This window comes from Vicugna pacos, chromosome 3 (genome assembly GCF_048564905.1).
Source record: "Vicugna pacos chromosome 3, VicPac4, whole genome shotgun sequence".
In the NCBI taxonomy this organism is placed as follows: Eukaryota; Metazoa; Chordata; class Mammalia; order Artiodactyla; family Camelidae; genus Vicugna; species Vicugna pacos.
Window position 1 is genome coordinate 105794242 of NC_132989.1, and position 19340 is coordinate 105813581.

The following is a 19340-nucleotide window of genomic DNA, read 5'->3' on the forward strand; positions in this document are numbered from 1 at the left end:
TATGTGACATTGATGAAGTTATTTATCTTTTCTTTAGTAAAATAGAAATAGTGCCTGTGGTCAATTGTATTATTGTTTCACATTGTTTTCTCTTTTCACAAGAGGCTCATATGACACCTCCTGGGGTCACAGTGCTTGCATGCCCCTCCCCATGGGAGGAATACTCACCACTACATGACTGACATCAGACATAATCATGTGACTTGCCTTTGACCAATGAAGTGTGAATGGAGTTGCGTGCCCCACTCCACAGCTGAAGCTTCATGAAATATCATGAGGCTTTGCCTTCACCTACTGTTGCCAGAGCTGCTCCAAGTCTTTGCTCAAAACCTGCCATCCCCACCGTTAACAAGAGCTAACATAAATCTTTAAGTTAAAGAGTCTAGATATAAAAAAGGAAGCTACAAACAAACAAACAAACAAACAAAAAACAGATGGAACCAGCTGGGAACAAAACAGTTACAAAGCTGACCTCCATAATACCGAATCTCATTATACATTGATTTTGCTCTATTAGTATGTTAGATGACACACCTACCAGGGGCCATGACCAGACATTAAGGACCAAAAAAGAATAAAAAGGAGGTGGCATCCCACTCCTTCAAAAAAGCCCTTCCCCTTCCCCAGTAAACTAATGCATATGCCTCCCTGTCATTAGCCTCACTCCTCCTCTAACAGGCTTTACTCTAAATTAAACCCTTCTCACTAGGTGGGTTAGAAGTTGTCTGTGAACTTAGTTCCCGCTTCTCTGTTCTTTGGCCACTGAATAAAACTCGCCCTGTGTCAATCTCAGCTTAGGTTTCTTTACTGGATGCTCAAGCTGAACGGAAAAAGATCCCATCCCCTTGGAGCGTGGCTCTCCTGCTGGGCTAGGGCGCCAAGCAGGATTCGTAACCTAATAGAGCAGTAACACTATTCAACTCTTGTACAAGGACAGCATGTCTCAGATGGAAGTTGACCTTTAAGACTGAATCTCAGAGTTAAGAAGCTGTGATAAATAGAGCCACAGTCAACCAGAGAGAGTACATAGCATGAGCAAAATATAAAACTCACTCTTCTTTCTGCAGGCTACTAAGATCTTGAGCGTAATGGAAAATTGTACATAACCTAGCAAATCTGAGTAATAGTGGTATCTACTTTATGGGTTTATTTTGAGCAAGGCTCAGAGAAAGTAGTTAGCAATAAGCCAGGTACAGAGAGGTATACAAATAAGTTTTGTTATTATTATTACTGTCATATTTCAGAAATCCAAGGGGTGACAGTGTAAGAGATGACCACATGTTAGATTTTAAAGGTGTAAGAAAAAATTCTGTTTGACTGTTTATAATGTACTCTACTGAGTCTAGGAGTGATGGACATATTTTTCCAAATTCTATTGGGAGATAACAATAGAAACTGACTTTTGAAGGTGTGGATTTTCAAATACTCATGAGATTTATTCATTGAAAGAAAATCAGATAATCTCCCAAGTCTTGTATATTTCTTACAACACTGTCACTGCCCCCCCTAACTCCCCCAAAAACAAAACTGACGATTGCATTATTTCTGGGGCTGTACTCTTTCTCTGTACTCCCAAAATATTTCACGAGATTTCATTTGGAATAGGATAAAAGGAGCTTTCAATAATGATTCTCAAGTAGTGAAAATTATTCTGGGACTGATTAGATGCACTATTCAAATAACATGCAGGCACACAAGGGGATTAAAAAAAGTTCTAGAAAGTCACAGTAACACCCTGTTCTGCCACCAAATTCCAGTCTTATCCCATGAACTCTCATCTATTTTAAACTGAAGTGGCCATACTTATCTTCTGAACTTCAAGTTTTGGAAATAAGAGGAACCAGATAGAGTATTTCCAAAGCCCATCAGCCCAAGTGCCTTGATGGTCTCCTTATAAAAGAGGAATTTCTGGAAACTCAAGTATAGAAATTTGCTTCTGGTGGCATTGTCCTTCTAGTATGTTCATTAAATCTAAAACTCAATCATAAGTCAAGTAAATATTTGATTTACAAATGAGCACTTATTTAAGTGTTTATAATCAATGTAAAAGTAGCTTTAGAGATATAATTGATCTGGTAATGTCAAATGCCAGCTGAAATTTCTGACTTGCCCTGATTGCCCTTTAGAAATTATGAGTATAAATCAATTGAACTTTTCCAGGGCCAGTTGTGCTTTTAAAAGATTTATATTTATTATGAATATGTGTTGAGTACCAGTGATACACAAAACATTATAGGAGAGCTAAATTTATACACAATGACCATTTGATTATGAAACTACATAAAAGAGACGGACTGTAATCTTGCAATTAGCTAATATCTATAAAATGATTATTTTTTTCCAAGTAGTATGTTAGGTGCTTTAATTTTCTTATTTAACCAATGCAATGACTCCATATAGTAAATATAATTATAAATCCAGAATTATGAAGGGGTTAAAGAGCCTTAGGTATCTTTATCAAGGTCATAGAGCTAGGATTTGGCAATCAACAGAAGATATGTTTATATTATTGGAAATAAGTTTATATCACTGCAAATTCTGAGTTTTAAATGTTATAATATTTGCCTTATTTTACTTCATCCATATAGTTTTGAGTTAAAACCAGCTCTGGCTTTTGTCTTGGTTTTTGGATGAAAGAAACACATGTTCATTATAGAAATATTTGAAAAGTGTGGAATAGCATAAATGAACTGAAGAAAGAAAACATATATCATGCCAGCAATTTGTGTATCTCCCTTAAGTCCTTTATTCAGTGCTTTTGTTATAGTTCAGATCAACACACATACACACAATCTGTTAATACTATGTGAAAGTTTTTACTTAATATTATGGCATAAGTAGTTTCTTAAGTCATTGACTATCCTCATAAAATACTGTGAATTTGATGCATAATAACTTCATCATGTTATTACACATGATAAATATCTTATTTGTACACTGAAAGGTGATTCCTATTTTGAAAAAAAGGAAGGTCCACTGACAATACAAATCCATGGTATTTAGGCATTTGCTTATTTTTTTTTTAGGATGCCATGAATTCTAGGTTACTTTTAAGTCTCTAGACAGCTCTTGAACAATATGTATTTTTAAAGATACATGGAATATCATTTATAATATCTAATAATGGAATAAGTTAAAAATAGAAAAAGTTGCAAAGAGTAACTTTTTACCTAGAGGAATGTTAGAGCCAATAGTGAAGAGGGAACCTCTAATGGAACCTTTAAGGATAAAATTTCTATATAAAAGTAACTCTATAAATACTTATTAAGTACCTCTCATAAACCAGCCATTGCATTATGTAGTCATTTTTCCTCTTACTCAGTCATCTGCCTTTTGTCATTCATGTCAGCATTCCATGAGAAGATTTTCATTTGTTAGTTTGAGAGGATTTTTTTTTCTATTTTTTAATTTTTTATTTCTTTGGTCATAGATATATTCCTGTGTGGACTATATGGCAGATATCATTCTAGGTGCTGGAATACAGTAAACAAAACTAACAAAAACAAAAAAAATATCTGGCCCTCCTGTTGCTCATATTCCACTAATAATGGAACACTTCACCAGATAGGAAGTAGCAAACACTGGTGTTAGTGAAGCTAAAAGTTCCCGTGTTTATGTATCTTCTCCTAATATTTTCTTTAAGTTATTGAAAATAGTAAATAAAATGTGCAATGCCTGTAGTGACTTTACCAGGTAAAAGGATGTGAGAAAGGAGATCCAGAGACTAGTGAGTCATGGGACAAAGGTACAAATGACACATGATTTTCAGGTAACAATAATCAATAGGGTTTGAGAAAATGTAGTCATACAGTGATGCACTGACACTGGGCATGGCACCATGGTACAAACTCTAAATTTTATAAGTGAAGGGAATGATCAGATTTTTGCCCTAGAAAGATAATTTTGGTGACTGCAAGGAACTAGGTTATGCATGAGCTAGGAGTAAGACCATAGGTGTGAGACTGGGAAGACATTCAACTCCCACGAACATCAAAGTGTAACCAAATGGTTCCAAATTAACACAGTGATAGTGGAAATGAAGAAAGAAGAGATAATCAGAAGAAAATCAGTATTTGGTAAAAAGAAGCAGCTGAAAAACATGTCACAGGATATTTTGAGTTATTGCTGTGCTTCTTTCTAGGTCAGAGGTTCTCTCAGTTCTTGGGTGGTCCCATACCCTCCTGTGTCTAGGGCGTCCTTCTGTGCCACATGAGGGCACGGTATGGTATTGGAGTCAGAGGAACTTTATTTGAAATATTGTTCTGTCGTTTACTAATTTTCTGATCCCTTGACTCTGTTGCATAGTTTACTGAGCCTTTGCATCAGAATCTAAAAAGTAGAGAAATAATTATGCCATACTCAGTAATTTAGGCATATTAAAACAGATTATATATATGAAATACTCTGTAATGTATAAATTGCTATCCACACTTTTACTGAGAATAAAAAAATGATAACTTCAGACACAGGCCAACTTTTAATTTATTTATATTAATGAATTATCCTGATACTTATTCTCTACTTATAAATGTATTCAGAATTATTTAAAACATTTTTGTGCCTGTTTTGTAGATTTTATAGTGTAAATGTCTCAACTATAACATGTCAAATGCCAAGAAGTAAGTAAATTCATTTTTTTAGGATTATTGCATTTTTCTGCCCCCGGGCTGACCTGTCACATGATTATACTTTAGAATGCTAAAGCCAGCGCCTGTGTTTTGCACCTACCTCTCTGTTTCTAATCAAACCTTTTTTCATCTAACTGCTCCTGTGGAAGCAATAAATTAATTCCTTCAGATATGTTTCTAATTGATAATGATTAATATGGAATTCCTTCCATTTTATTAGCTTTTAATTTTGTCACTTTCATAGTGATTACAGGAAGTGATAACAAGATGTCAGGGAAGGTATTTTTGGACAACAGCTTCCTTCCTTCTAATCCACATAAGTGCAAAGAAGAAAATATTACACAATTACAGGATTTTAATTATAGGTGAACATTTCTGTGTAACTCAGTTGCCTAACTGAATTATTTCCTCATTTTCCCAAAATAAGAATAACTACTATGTATGTTTATCACTTTATAGTAAGCAAAAAAGGATATCCAAATGTCTAAAACAGACGCGAATATATTCAACTAAAAGTCAAGTAAATAAAACATATGATTTCTACTAGTTAAATTCTCAAATAACGTTTTGAAGACTATGATGAAAAATCACTATATACTGCTGTTGATTAAACTGACAGAAAGCTCTGAATATTAGATTCCTGCTATTTCTCTAGAGACTTGAATGCGTTTAGACCTTTGTTCTATCATTTAATTTTTAATATTGTATTTTAAATAAATGAGCAAATGCCCAAATATCTACATTTGTAAGATCAGAGAATCTGCTTTAATTCAAACCTGGAAACAACTCAAAGGTTAATAATAAGATTATATTTATTTTGGTATACCTGAATTAGCCATTTTGAAGGTTTTAAATGGACTGCAATGTAGCATATGGAAAAGGAAGAAAAGAAATCCTAGCACATTACATAGCATATTTCAAGTAAATCACACTGCATTTAAAAATAAAATCTAATTTACATATTCAAAATAGAATCAGTTAATATTTTCTTTTCCCAAGTTTTTACTCTTTTCTTTATATTGTCTCCCACTATTAAAAAATGCAAAGCAATAGATAACCATGACAGATTCTTAAGGAAAACTATAAAAATAAGTTTAGCTAAGAGAATGCCAATAAAGTTAAACATCAGTACTGTTGAGCTGGTGAGGAGAATTTTCTCCAATGATGGAATTGTTCTGTAAATCGAGACTGTTTTATACAGTAGCCAGAAGCCACACGTGGCAATTAAGATTTGAAATGTGGGTAATCATTTCCTTTAAACTTAAATGTAATCACTTGTGGCTCATGGTTATCATGTTGAACAGAGCAGGTCTAAATTGTGGGTGAAACAAAACTAAATGAAACAACGTGGGGGAGATAAAGTAGCAACCAAAGTTAAATAGGCTATGAACACTGAATGTGGAACAATAAAAGTTAACGGATAAAAAACAATAAAAAGTAAAACTGTAAGGACAGTACCGAAGGAAAAATTACAGATTAACAAGTAGAAATTGGAAAATGTTCGGGAGGAATGTGGAATCCAAAACTATTCAGTCATGGAAGGCTGAGGAAAATGACTAAAAATCAATTCATTACAAAAGAACAGATTCTTTCCTTTTTGTTCTCATTTGTCACTAATCAAGTTTGTATGCTTGCTTTTTCCTAATAAAAATGTGTAACTAGGTTAATTCTTATTTCCTAATGCATTTTGGGAGAGATTTCATTAAAACTGTTATGCAAATTGAAATTCTACTGGATTTTATAATTCATTGCCAACTCTAAAGCATTTACTGTCTCATTTATTTGTCAGGTTCATTTCTGTTAGACTGTATGTAGTGTGTGTGTGTGTGTGTGTGTGTGTGTGTGTTTTGGCATTTTATAAAAAGTCGTATCAATTTTATACAAGGTGATTCATATGAACATCAATTTTATATTACTCACTTTTTAATCTCCCAGCCATAATTATATCAATAGTAACTAGTATGGGTTTCTACATTTTTTAGTGCCTATTTTATTATTATATTATGTTAGCTAAATTTAAAACATAGAATAGCATTTTCTGCATATGGTAAACACATATGCAGACTCTACTAATGAATTCTTGGGTCATTTCAATTTACTGATAGATTTGATTTTGGTCATATTTTTATTGATTTCTGCTGCAAGATAATTCTCAGGTAAGTAACCTGAAAAAAAATACTCAAATGTAATTTAGATTCTTTAAAATATAATAATATTTACATATTTAATGGGCTATAAGTAACATTTAAAATGTATAGCTTCATACAAATGGCTTTATAGCTTTGCTTGTTGAATATATATATATATATATATAAAACACACATATATAATATATGCTATATGCAATTTTTATTGCATTGTAGTTTTTTTTTAATTTGAAATACAACAAATGACAATCACAAATAAACAGTTACAAAGCAAAAAGTCATGACTCCAAATTCTGTCTATATATAGCTAACAATTTTAAGAGGTCAGGATAGATTTTTCCAAAACTTACTCAACAAACATTTACATATATATATATAAATGTATATTTTTTGCAACAATATGCTTCATCTATTTAATTTTTTTTCTTTCTGTCTTGAAATGGGCTGTTTCTCTACACAGTAGTCAGAGACTCAGTTGGACTAGGTGAAATTACTGGCAGCTTTCTCTGTAGTGGTTCTGACAGATAAATTGCGTGGGCACTTGCTGGCAAGGTTCTCCATCAACCAGCATAGCGCAACTCCTCAAACCTGCTGTGGTTCACAGCCTACAGTTTACATATCCATTATCAAGCAGTGAACTTCTACAGACCCGCTGTGGCCCGCACACGCCACCATTTCATCCTTCTAGGCAGGCTGCTTGCTCTTTTGGTTGCATTTCTCCTCCTTAGGTGACTGAAGCTTAGTGTCAAGTGGGTAGCCCTGCCTTGAATTTTTGCCTATCCTTGTTCATTCTTCTTCAGCTTTAGAAATAGTAATTATCTTGTGCAATTCCAACTTGTGTACTCCTTGAAGTTCTCCATCAACCTTATACTCAAATTTAAAATTTAATTAAATTTTATTTTGAATAAAAAATTTCTGTTCCCTTTACTGGTGTAGTTTCCATCTCCCAGCAGGATCCTGGCTGGTAAATTTAGTTTTTGTTTTTGCTTTGTGTTGTTTTCCTTTTTCCTACGTATTTTTCCTGTTTTTGAGTTTTTTTCTCAGGTAGTGAAATTTGTCCAGGCATATAAATACAGAATGGTGATTACTGATTTTTGACCCTATTGTTACCTCATTAGAATCTGGTGGACAATTCTGGAAACTGCACATCTGCATCTCTCACCAGATCTTCCTTACTTTTCCAGTCCTCTCGATTTCACTGAGAATTATCCTGTTTTCACCTATTTTTCAAATTTGAACACAACTGCAAATATTTAGAGTATGAAAGTTAGACTCTTTCTTATGGGGTAGATCAAATGTCTTACTTTCAGAATTTATGTATATTTTTATCTCTGATAATTATACTTTATGATGATGACACGGATGATGCTGCTGATTGTGATGTGTGTTTGTGTGTGTGTGTGTGTGTGTGCAAAGTGTGTAGAAGAGTGTAGAATAGCTTAAAGCCCTAGGATAGGATGATTTGACAAAAAGACTTTTAGAAATTTCATACTCATATGATAGTTTTAAGATAATCTCTAAATCAGATTATATATATTGAATTTATCCATTAGGTTTGGTGTCACAGAACTAATATATCTTTTGTTTACTTTGCTCCATAGTTATTTATCTAATGACCAGTCCTTATCTAATGACTTCATTCTTACTAATTCGTATTATAAATAAGTCAAGATTGTCCATTTTAAATCTCTTTAACAAAGCATTCAAAACTGTCAGCTCCATATTGTCTTTCTAGCTTTATTCTTCACTCAAAACACATAGCTTATCATACCATGACCTGAAGTTATGGGTCTTTTATAGCTGTGTGCTTTAGAAAATGTGTTCTCTATTCCTGAAGTGAATTTGCACCCTTATCTTTGTATAAAACTTCACATACTTCAAGTTGAAAAATTAACATTGCATATACAACTTCTCATCCCACCAGAGATACATAGCTGCACTGCATGCTGCTTGTTCACTGCCCTTTATGTTTCTTCATTGTAGTCCGTACTATGTAATAGTGTCATATATTTCAGTGCCTACTTCAGTAGACAAAAAACACTCAAGGAAGGGTATCTTTAATGAAATCAATATATTGCTAAAGCTTTACAATCAGGCATTTTTGGAATAAGTCAGTTTATATAATTGTATGTACATGTTTCAGGAAAGATACTATAATGTGACAGATATAGTATTTTGCAGAGAAAAAATGAAATTTAGTCAAAAATAAGATACAAACATACTCATAAATTAAAAATTGATTTTTAAAATTTTTCACAAGATTTTCTTTCAAAAAATCCAATAGACACCAATCTATTTTCATACATAGATATATTTTTGACTTGAATAGCTCCAAGTAAAGTTTCTAATTCAACAGCAACACACATTCTTTTCATAAAATTAAACTATAATCTTTAGATAAGACATATATTTTCTTAGTATTTTCACAGAAACACTAAAAAATTTAAAATGCTGTATTTTTATAGAAAGGAAAGCTGAGACAGTGGAATTGTCAACATATATGCAGCAGATCACTGTAGATAAAATCATACAGTATACCCTCTATAATGTACTTCTACTGTGTTATACTTCTTAGTATAATTTGTGTTGACATTGAACATCCTTCCAAATAACTAAATGTGCTTTGCAAACACTTTCTTAATGTTATTTTAAAAATTGTACAATATTTTGGCTCAAAAGTGTTAACATCATGTTGTAGAATTTTGGCATGGAATATTCCTCTATTGTAACTTTCTTTTTTGGTGATGGTGCCCTAAAAATTATTAATAACAGTTGTGAGAATAGGCATTTTCTGGGTTAAAAAATACACATGTTAATTCAGTATTTGGGGTTATTGTATGAAGTATAAAGGCCATCATCCATGTTTTCTTGGTAGATGGCGAGATCTTAAAAATGAAATTCAACATGGAATTGAAGGCACATTTTTTAAACCATCATACAAAGTCAGAGAGGTCAAGCTTTCTGAAATCAGTGAGAAGAGAATAATCGTATTTGCTTCCAGAAATACACAGCATCTTGGAACACATTGCAAGCCCTGCATGTTTCTTAATTGGCAAAGCAACTCTAGGCCTGAGATTTCTGGTCAATATTTTATTAACTACCTCTCAGGGGAAATACCAAAAAGGTCACAGAGGAAAGAAACGTTTCTCAATATCCACATTACATTCAACAGCCTGATGGATCCAGAAATTGAAGAAGACACAGAGATAATGATCTCAGAACACCTATAATAGTGCCCTTTGATGCCATCAAGGAAGGGGAAAATATCAGGAAAATGAGTGGTTGAAAAGTGTTGGTGTATTGAAATTCAGTCTGCTCACCTAATACTTTCTCTCAACAGTGTGAATTCACATTTTAAGTATAAACAAGAAGAAGGACTGCACATCTTATAAAATTCTAACTTGCAGGCATACATAGTCAAAATGCACTAGAGGAACAGATTATGATTTTTTTCCCTCCAATTCATAATAGGATGAACATGCATTTCACTGCCCACACTGACTTGGCAAGTCAACTACCAATGTTCAAAGGAAAAATAATGTATGTATGAAAGGAGAGAAGGTTAGCGCTCTCCTGGACAAGGATTGGAAGAGGCCCTTGGGCCTGACAACATGCATACAGTGAGTGTGCTGCCACCTACTTTGAGGCATCTAAGCATCATTTTTGAGAGATAAATTGGGAGTTTGGGATTTGCAGATACTAGCTAGTTTATATAAAATATGTAAACAACAAGGTCCTATTGTATAGCACAGGGAACTATATTCAATATCTTGTAGCCTACAATGAAAAAGAATGTGAGAAGGTATATCTGTATGTATAACTGAATCACTGTATTGTACACCAGAGACTACTACAACATTGTAAATTGACTAGACTTCAATAAAAAAAGGAAAGGAAAAATCATGAGTTATTTTGTAAAAATTTGAAGTACATGGTAATGAAACCATACTATTAATTAATGTAATGCAGATGAAGCTGTCCTAAGGGAAAAAAAAGTATATAGTTTTAAATTTTCTTTTTTTTAATATTTTTATTGCGTTATAATCATTTTACAATGTTGTGTCAAATTCCAGTGTAGAGCACAATTTTTCAGTTATACATGAATATATATATATTCATTGTCACATTTTTTTCTCTGTGAGCTACCATAAGATCTTGTATATATTTCCTCGTGCTGTACGGTATAATCTTGTTTATCTATTCTACATTTTGAAATTCCAGTCTGTCCCTTCCCACCCCCACATCCCCTTGGCAACTTCAATTTTCTTATTTGAAAACAAGAGTCCTGAAACTTTATATTTTATTTTTGGAAAGTACAAATAAATGAACAGATTAAAAACAAGTAAACACAAAGAAGGAAATAAATGTTAAAGCAAAAATAACAACAATAATGAATTGGATACTAGGTGAAAAATAGAAAACAAAATTGACAAAGTTAATTTTTTAAATAAATTTTAATAAATTGTTAGCCCTCGAGAAAGACTAGAGGTTTCATAATGTCATTAAATTGGGCAAAAATTAAGATAAGATGATCATAAAGTAAATTTGCATTTTCTCAAGGCTAATCATGATTAGAAATCAAGGAACAATGTAGAGCTTAAGCCAAATATCTGGAATGATTTATTTCCATTATTCCTAGGATATTTGGAAAACAGTAATCAATGCAATGAAAATGTAAACAATAGATTATAGAATGACTCTTTGATTAGTGTCCATCACATGGTTTCAATACAAATGGTTCATCTTATTTGCTGTGAATCTTGTGATAAGTTTAGTTCATTCAACTCAAAAAGGAAGAACGCCAAAATATGAGTGGAAACTAACTAGTTAAGCATAAGGGGAAATAATTGGAATTCAATGAAGCCAAATATCCCTGCATATAAAGTTATGCCTTACACCTAAATTAAACTAATTAGCTAGAAAGAGTTAATGCAGCTTCCAAAGGCACTGTTCTTAATAGTGAAGAACAGTTTATGAACTGAATGAAGCTGGTTCATAAAGTCTAAGAGGCTTAATATAGTCTAATCCACACTTCTTTTTTTACAGCTTAAAATCTTGAGGCATGGAAAATTTGTAAGAGTTCCCAAAGTTCACACCAGTAGTTAGTAGAATAATTCACCCAATTCAGTGTCCATTCTGCTACAGCACAACATTTTAAATTCAGTTTAATAGCATTGTTTACTCTACATCAAATGTAAAATCTTTAAAATGTAGTTTAACGTGCAATTTTCAAATGTTAAAAACTGCTTGGCTTTTGCGCAGTTACTTGTGCTCCATTTATTCCTATCCTGTTTCTTTCTTATCTGGGATATATCTGCTATCTGGGAAAAAATTTACATTTTTGGTGGTGTTTATAACATTTATATCTATATGAAGAAATAAAGGTAAAATAGAAATCTAAATCTTCCCTGAACTGTGCATGAAGATTATTACTAAATAATATCATATCTTTTCTCATCTATAATTGATTTGCCTTAAAATAGGCATTTAGAAAAGTGAATGAGACAATTATAAAATTTATTCCCCTATACTGAAAATTTGGCTAAATCTAAATCTTAAGTATAAATCTGATAGCCACCATAATAAACACAGTCTCTAATTATAGTTATCATGTGTTCCTGGAAACTATTTCCTGACTATAAATCTTTATAAACAAAATTATGATTGTACAAAGCCTGCTATACTATCTATATTCTAACCTTCCACAGATTAACGTCAATCTTTCCCTTATAGTCTCACCAATATTTTGTTAATTTTATCATGTGTTTTTGATACGCCTAAGTGCGCTTGATATTAAGATAGACCCTGGAAATATATGAAGACAAATATAGTTTCATCCCTCAAGGATTCACATTCTAGTGAGAGTTATTTTATTTTCTGAATTTCTATATAAACCACATATTTGACATATGTCAACTTATTTATCCTATCACCTTTGTCACATATCTACAAACAGATTTTCAGTGGAGTAATGAGATGGCTATATTTTTATTGTTAGCAGGAACCTAGTATGTTACTGTGAATATATTTGATTGCAATAATCAGTAACTATATTCGGGTAAAATAGCTATTTTTAACCTAATAATATTGCTTAGTTTAGGCAAGAATAGTTTGATACTTATACAAAAGCATAAACCATACACATATAGAGATACATTTTTAAACCATAAATATATATATTTAAATTTTGAAATGGATGTATAGACTTAAGTTGATTAAGTATAAGTATTCTTTACATTGTTAAGGATTTACTTAATTACAGTTACTATGATTTAAATTAAAATAAAAAGGTAAACCTATTCTGATCAAAGACTTAGGTTAGCCAATTACTGCAGTGCACCCAAGAGTATATGTTTTACTGTACTCTTCTTTTCAATGGAAATGTTTCTTGCCAGGAAACAAGAATTTAAATGAATGAAAAAAGTGACAGCACATTATCAAAGCAATTGAATACATATGTAATGTTCAATCCTATTAAAGGTTTGGAAATTTAGTATGGTTTGCCTATTGTTTGGCAATTATAAAACTGGCAGACTTATACAGCTATGGAAAAAAATATTGGTGTTCTTTTTCTGATACAGAAGAAAATTAAGAATATGTTTTTATTTAAAAGCAATTAGCTGCAAACAGGTATATTCTTTGCCTTAGATTTAATTATTTGAATAAGGCTGAAACTTTCCAAGATACACTGACTTCCATGTGACATGTTATTGGAGGCTGGTAATTCAGGAAAATCTTAATATATTCAACTGGGTACATTTTAATAAAAAATTGAAATATTTATTTCAAAAAGTATTAAAATACTATATATATATGTACAATTGCAAGTTACTTATGAGGACTTTAGATTTATAGGAATAATTGATCATCAGAATAAAAAATGAATGAAATGAAAAAACTTAATGTGTCCAAACTTTCAATTCTATCCTCATTGTTTTTAGTACATGACTTTTATCTCCTGTTTCACAAAAAGGAAGCTGTCAGATAGTCAATCTGTTGAAAATGCATGACCTAACTTACACACTTATCCGAAATCCTATTCATTTTATATGTGTGTATACATACACAGTACATACACATTACATAGAATGTACTCAGTAAGTGAGTGTTCATTTATGCTACACAAATACATCCTCTTGGAGTGGAATATATTTTGAGCAAGTTAGAATTAAATAAGTAGTGACTTGCATTTGTTTACATCAAAAATTTTTGTATTATCTATAAAATAATGCTTTCTTTGGGGGCAATGAATTCAAGTTATAAACTGATGATCTCAGTAAAAAACAAAAATCTGTCAGCGTTACCTAAATGTTTGAATGATATGCATAATTACAACTCATTCTTTAAACTTTGTTGTAGAAAATCTCCCTTTCTCCTAGCTTCTTATTTTTATATGAAGGGGGCTCCGTTAAATAAATACAGGTGGACCTTGTCCCAGAATGGAGTCACTGCTCTAATAGGCGACTTTGTGAGATTAAATTGAGAATGTAGGAATTCCTCCTGCTCTCTTTTGTAAAACCTGCATATTGCTGGAGAGGGCCTGTCTGGTACTACATTTAATAGTTTTTACAGTCTCTTCCTCATGGAGGCGAGCCTGCTGTGGGGTTTGCAATTGATGCAAGACTACGAGTGGATTTATGTTCAGTTTTGGGGTGTAGTCAAAGGAAGCTCATTATTACCATATTATAACTTACACATGAAATCTAGATTAGTCAAATTCATAGAAGCAAAGAGTAGAATGGTAGTAGCGGGGGACTAGGTGGAGGCAGACATAGAATGTTGATCAAGAAAAGGGGTACAAAGTTTCAGTTATGTAAGATGAATAACTCATGCAGATCAAATGTACAACAACGTGATAATAGCTAACAATACTTTATTGTATATTTAAAATCTGCTAAGAGGGTAGATTTTAAGTGTTCTCATCGAAAAAAAAAGAAAGGAAAAGACAACTATACAAGGTGATAGGTATGTTAATTACCTTGATAGTGATTATAATTTCAAAATGTATACATAAATCAAGTTATCAAGGAACAAAATTCTTTATACTCTTTTGCATAATGCTCCATCTCAACTGCTTCTTTTTAAAAAGGTGTTTTACCAGAGGTTCACCATAAGTTGTGATTCTAAAAATGTATATTGGAATAAGGAAAAAACTTTATCCTACAGACGATTGTATCATGCATTATATATGATGTTGGAAGCATCTCACACACTGCCAACAGACACGCTAACCTCCAGCTATACTGAACTTTTAGCTATTTCTTCATACTCAATTTTATTTATTTTGCTATGACTTTGTTTATGATGTTTCACTTATTTTATTTATTATCCATTGGAAAAAGACTTAATTCATCTTCACAGGCACAATGAAGGTCACCTCTGAAAATTCTTCATTGATGTTTTTAGTCTCTAGGCTGTTACAGTGAACAGTGGACATTTCAATAACATAGTTGATAGCGCCAAGTGTATTATAACTTTCTCTTCCCCAGGACATTGTGAGTTCATATAACAGAAATGATTTCTTATTTATTAGTACGTTCCTCCTCCACCACCTAGCCATAGCTCAATATATAAAAATAAATTAGTATAATAAAATTGTTTTTATTTTGTATTAAGGTACTTGGTACTTGACCAAATATATGTATGTGTGTGTGTGTGTGTGTGTGTGTGTGTACGCAGAATACATATTTAGAATACATATAGGTAAGGAAAAGAAAGAAAAAATAAAAGCTATAAATTACAGGAATGAGATAAAAAGGGAGCCAGAGTATCAGTAAATACATTGACTATGAATGGTGTTTATCTTACCTTGCCACTGGCTATGACAGGGGAAGGAAAAGTAATTCATTCTGTAACTTTTTTCTTTGTTAATCTTAATCATAAATTTACCTTATATATGCTCTGAAAATGATTTGGATTATAATGAGAGCAAACATGAAGTTATCTTTAAATGACACAGCTTAAAAGTAGCATATGACTCATAGTATGAAAATATATAAATTAATTTTATGAATGTTAGTTTTATATTTTGTTTTTATTTAGAATATTAATTATCAGCCTGAAAATTTTCATTTATTCCCTCATTAACCAAATAAATGAATATTGAAAAGTGATAATAAAACATGTTCAAGCATAGCATAAATGTAGACTTTAAAACAGCAAAAACTTAAAAATAGTTTTGTAGTTACTTGGGAGTGGAGATCTAATAAGTAATAACAGGCTTTCTGCTTAAGTTAAAAAAAAATCAAAATCTTAGGATTCGTAAGACATACCTTAGCAGCCATAAGAATCAAAAGAGGTGGGAAATTTCAATTTTCCATGACTCAGGTGTGAGATATGACATTGATAGTTGTGCAGTATTAAGAGTTAAAGAAATGATAAATCTATCTATTCTATGGCCTGATAAAACTTTCTCTGAAATATTTGTGTTCTATTTTGTTCAAAATTATACCTACAGCAAACTCATGAAACATCTGATATCTATTCTGAAGGAGCCTGAAATTCATGTCTCATTAAAACTACTTGAAGGAGCAAGTAGGTTTACCCTGAAGAAGACGAAAGATAGAGTGAACTTAATATCTGAATCTAATATATTAAAAGCTCCATTATATAGAATACCATGTATGATATTTTCTAACACCTTCAGAAAATGTTAAAAAAGAAAAGCTTACATTATAAGGACAGACATTAATAGTATTCTACACATTCCGTGGGTCTCCAAAGACAGTTAAGAACCAGATCAGCACAATTGGTACTCCCATCACTATTACTAGGTATTTAGTTTAATCTCTTATTTCCAATTCTCATATTCTGTATATGTAAGTCTCATATCTGTATTCTTAGTGACTTTTAAAATATGCTTTAATTAAGTTCATCTTTCTAATATTTCATCTTACTCATAATTTTTCTCCTTCCCCATGACAATATGCTACTTTTAATTGGAGTTTTTGTTCCTGTAATTTCTCTCCTATTTCTTTCCTCAAGTCACCACTTCAAAATTTTAATGCCATTTTTAAAGATCATCTTTTATTCTATGTTTAATAAGCTCAAATACTATTTTATTTCTTTGTTTGCAGAATGTGTCAATTTTCATACAGTTCACAGTGTAATTATCTTTATTTCACCTATGCTACCAACCTTTCCTACTTATTATTTCCATGCAGTTAACTTACTTAGTTTCTATGCTGACCATTTTCCAGCAATGACTCTTGGAACTAGGTCATGGACAAAAACTTCCTCACCAACACACCATCTCTATACCTAAACCAACCAATACACTCTAGTATTGCTCTGAGTAAAGAAGCCGTCTTTCCTGCAGCAGATGAATGTTTTAGAATATTTTTGTGCATTTACTGCACGGTAACATTGGTTCAGCTAATTAAACCCGCGTGTGGCAAGAGTGTAGACCATAAGCTCTGCATCCTGTATTCATAGTATCTGCTTATATGAAGAAAATTTTGTCTGCTTGTTTTTCTCATCTGGCCCTACCACCCTTTGCAAAGTCCTTCACTAGACACACTTCTGGCCATATCAAGGAAAGATTTCTTGATTTTACCCCTCATGATGTATATTCTACTTTCAGAAACTACAGTACAAGAAATTTGTAAGACCCTGGGTACAGTTTTTGCTTCAATATTTAATTTGTACTATACTAGTGAGCATTTCTTCATAGTTTGAGGCTCCTGGTCATGGTTGACTTCTCATTTTATTGCAGATTAAAGTATATTTGCTTGTTGGTATTCTAATTTTTGTTAATGTTTTGATGATTTTATCTTTGTATCTGAAATCAAAATACTGACACTTGACAAAAAAAATACTGATATAATAATGAATAAAGAAACTAAATCAAAGATACATCTTGACATGCCTGATTGACATGCCCTAGACATGTCTGATGCAACGCATGGGAACCAGTCCATTGGTGTCTGAAACTTACAGGGGGCACGCATCAGGATCAGGAAAGGCCACTGGGAAACTGAAAGTGGTATGAGAACTCTGGCTGTAGGAGGACGCAGGAAGGTCAAACCATCCAAATATCCCCACTTTGAGCCCATATCAATTTTCAGAAAAGTCACTATAGAGAGCAACATAATGTGAGCATTAGATTAGACAAGGAGTTTAGCACTCCAGGAGGATGAAATACCGAAAGTAGAATGAAAGGATTCTCACAGTTGGATTATATTGGAGAGTATAAAACAAGAAGGAAAAAAGAAAAACAACAAAATCTGTGTTAAACTCATTGTATACCTATGGTGGGAAATGAAAACTAGAGAAAAAGAGAGAGAGACAGGACAGAGAGAGAGAGAGATAAGAATAAAAATCTAGGGTCCCCAATTTTTCTTTTGAACATAAATAGTTTCAAAATCTTTTTTTAAGAAGTGTAAAAAAAAACAAACTCTGCATTAAAAGAATAATGCGTCATTATTAAATGAGGTTAATTGCAAGAATATAATAATTAAAGGTAGAAAACCAATCTATGTTGGTAGCATTATATTTGGAGGATAAAATAATCATATGCATGAACTTAAACAATAGTGGTCACATAAATATGAGGGAATCGTGAATTATGCAATAAATTGTTTTGGATAAATGAAAAATATATTAGTTATTTTATACATTAACCTAAATACTTATCAATGAACATATAATATGTAAAATGAGGTGATTCAAAAATAATATAAAATAATGAAAGGAATGGGATAAATATATATGTTTATCATCATGGATTGATCTCAAATATGTACTGTCAGTGTGTCACTTCTATTTTATATCCGTGCTTATTTTTGTCTGCTTAACTTATCAAAGCAAATGAGTCAACATTTATTTTGTTTATAAGCAGTTCACAATTTTCAACAGTTCTTCCTCTATTAAATCAGATGTTTTTTTTATTTGTCACATAAAGATTCAATACAATTATATAATTATTTCAAATTATTATATAAGTAGCTCTCTAGAATTGTCCAATTACTTATTGTGTTCTTAGTAATTCCTGGCATGATTTCATTTGGACTGAAATTGTCTGTTCTAATTTCACTTTATCCTTTTACCTCATACAACTCAGAATAATTTTATTTTGAATCATTCCCTGTAAAAACAATATGGTACAATTTTATCTTGACCAACTCTGAAACTTTTCATTTCATTTAGAGTAACTAAATTTATAACTATATATACAGAACTGTCTCCACATTTTCTCTTTGCACTGGCTGTTTTTTGTTTTTTGTTTTGTTTGTTTGTTTGTTTTTACCCTACTGTAAGCCTCTGAAGCTCTTGATTGAAGATTTTTTCAGGCTTAACATGGGTAAGACCAAAATTTCCAGGGATATAAAGACCCTAGAGCTTCGTTCAGCCATGAGCAGAAGAGGGGTTTCCTTTCTTTCACAGTGACAACTCCTAGACATTGTTTCAAAAGCCTTTATAAAATCTTCCATCAGCACTGAGTGGATATCTAAAACTCAAGCTAAGTTTCAGCTAAAATCGGCAGAGAGACACAGAAAAATATGTAAGAGATGTAAGAGCTATGAATGATAGACTTACTCTGCCCAACTAGTCACATATGGAGACC

The 19340-nt window shown here is 32.1% G+C and overlaps 1 long non-coding RNA gene and 1 other non-coding gene across 2 annotated transcripts in view; one reads left to right on the top strand and one right to left on the bottom strand.

Moving 5' to 3' along the window:
- LOC140689977 (uncharacterized) overlaps window positions 1-19340 on the bottom strand; it is a 231174-nt gene that overhangs the window by 95858 nt on the left and 115976 nt on the right. The window lies entirely within an intron of this gene.
- On the top strand, window positions 10316-10441 carry LOC116280137 (U6atac minor spliceosomal RNA). Its single transcript, XR_004189466.1, has one exon. It is a non-coding gene; the product is annotated as a U6atac minor spliceosomal RNA (small nuclear RNA).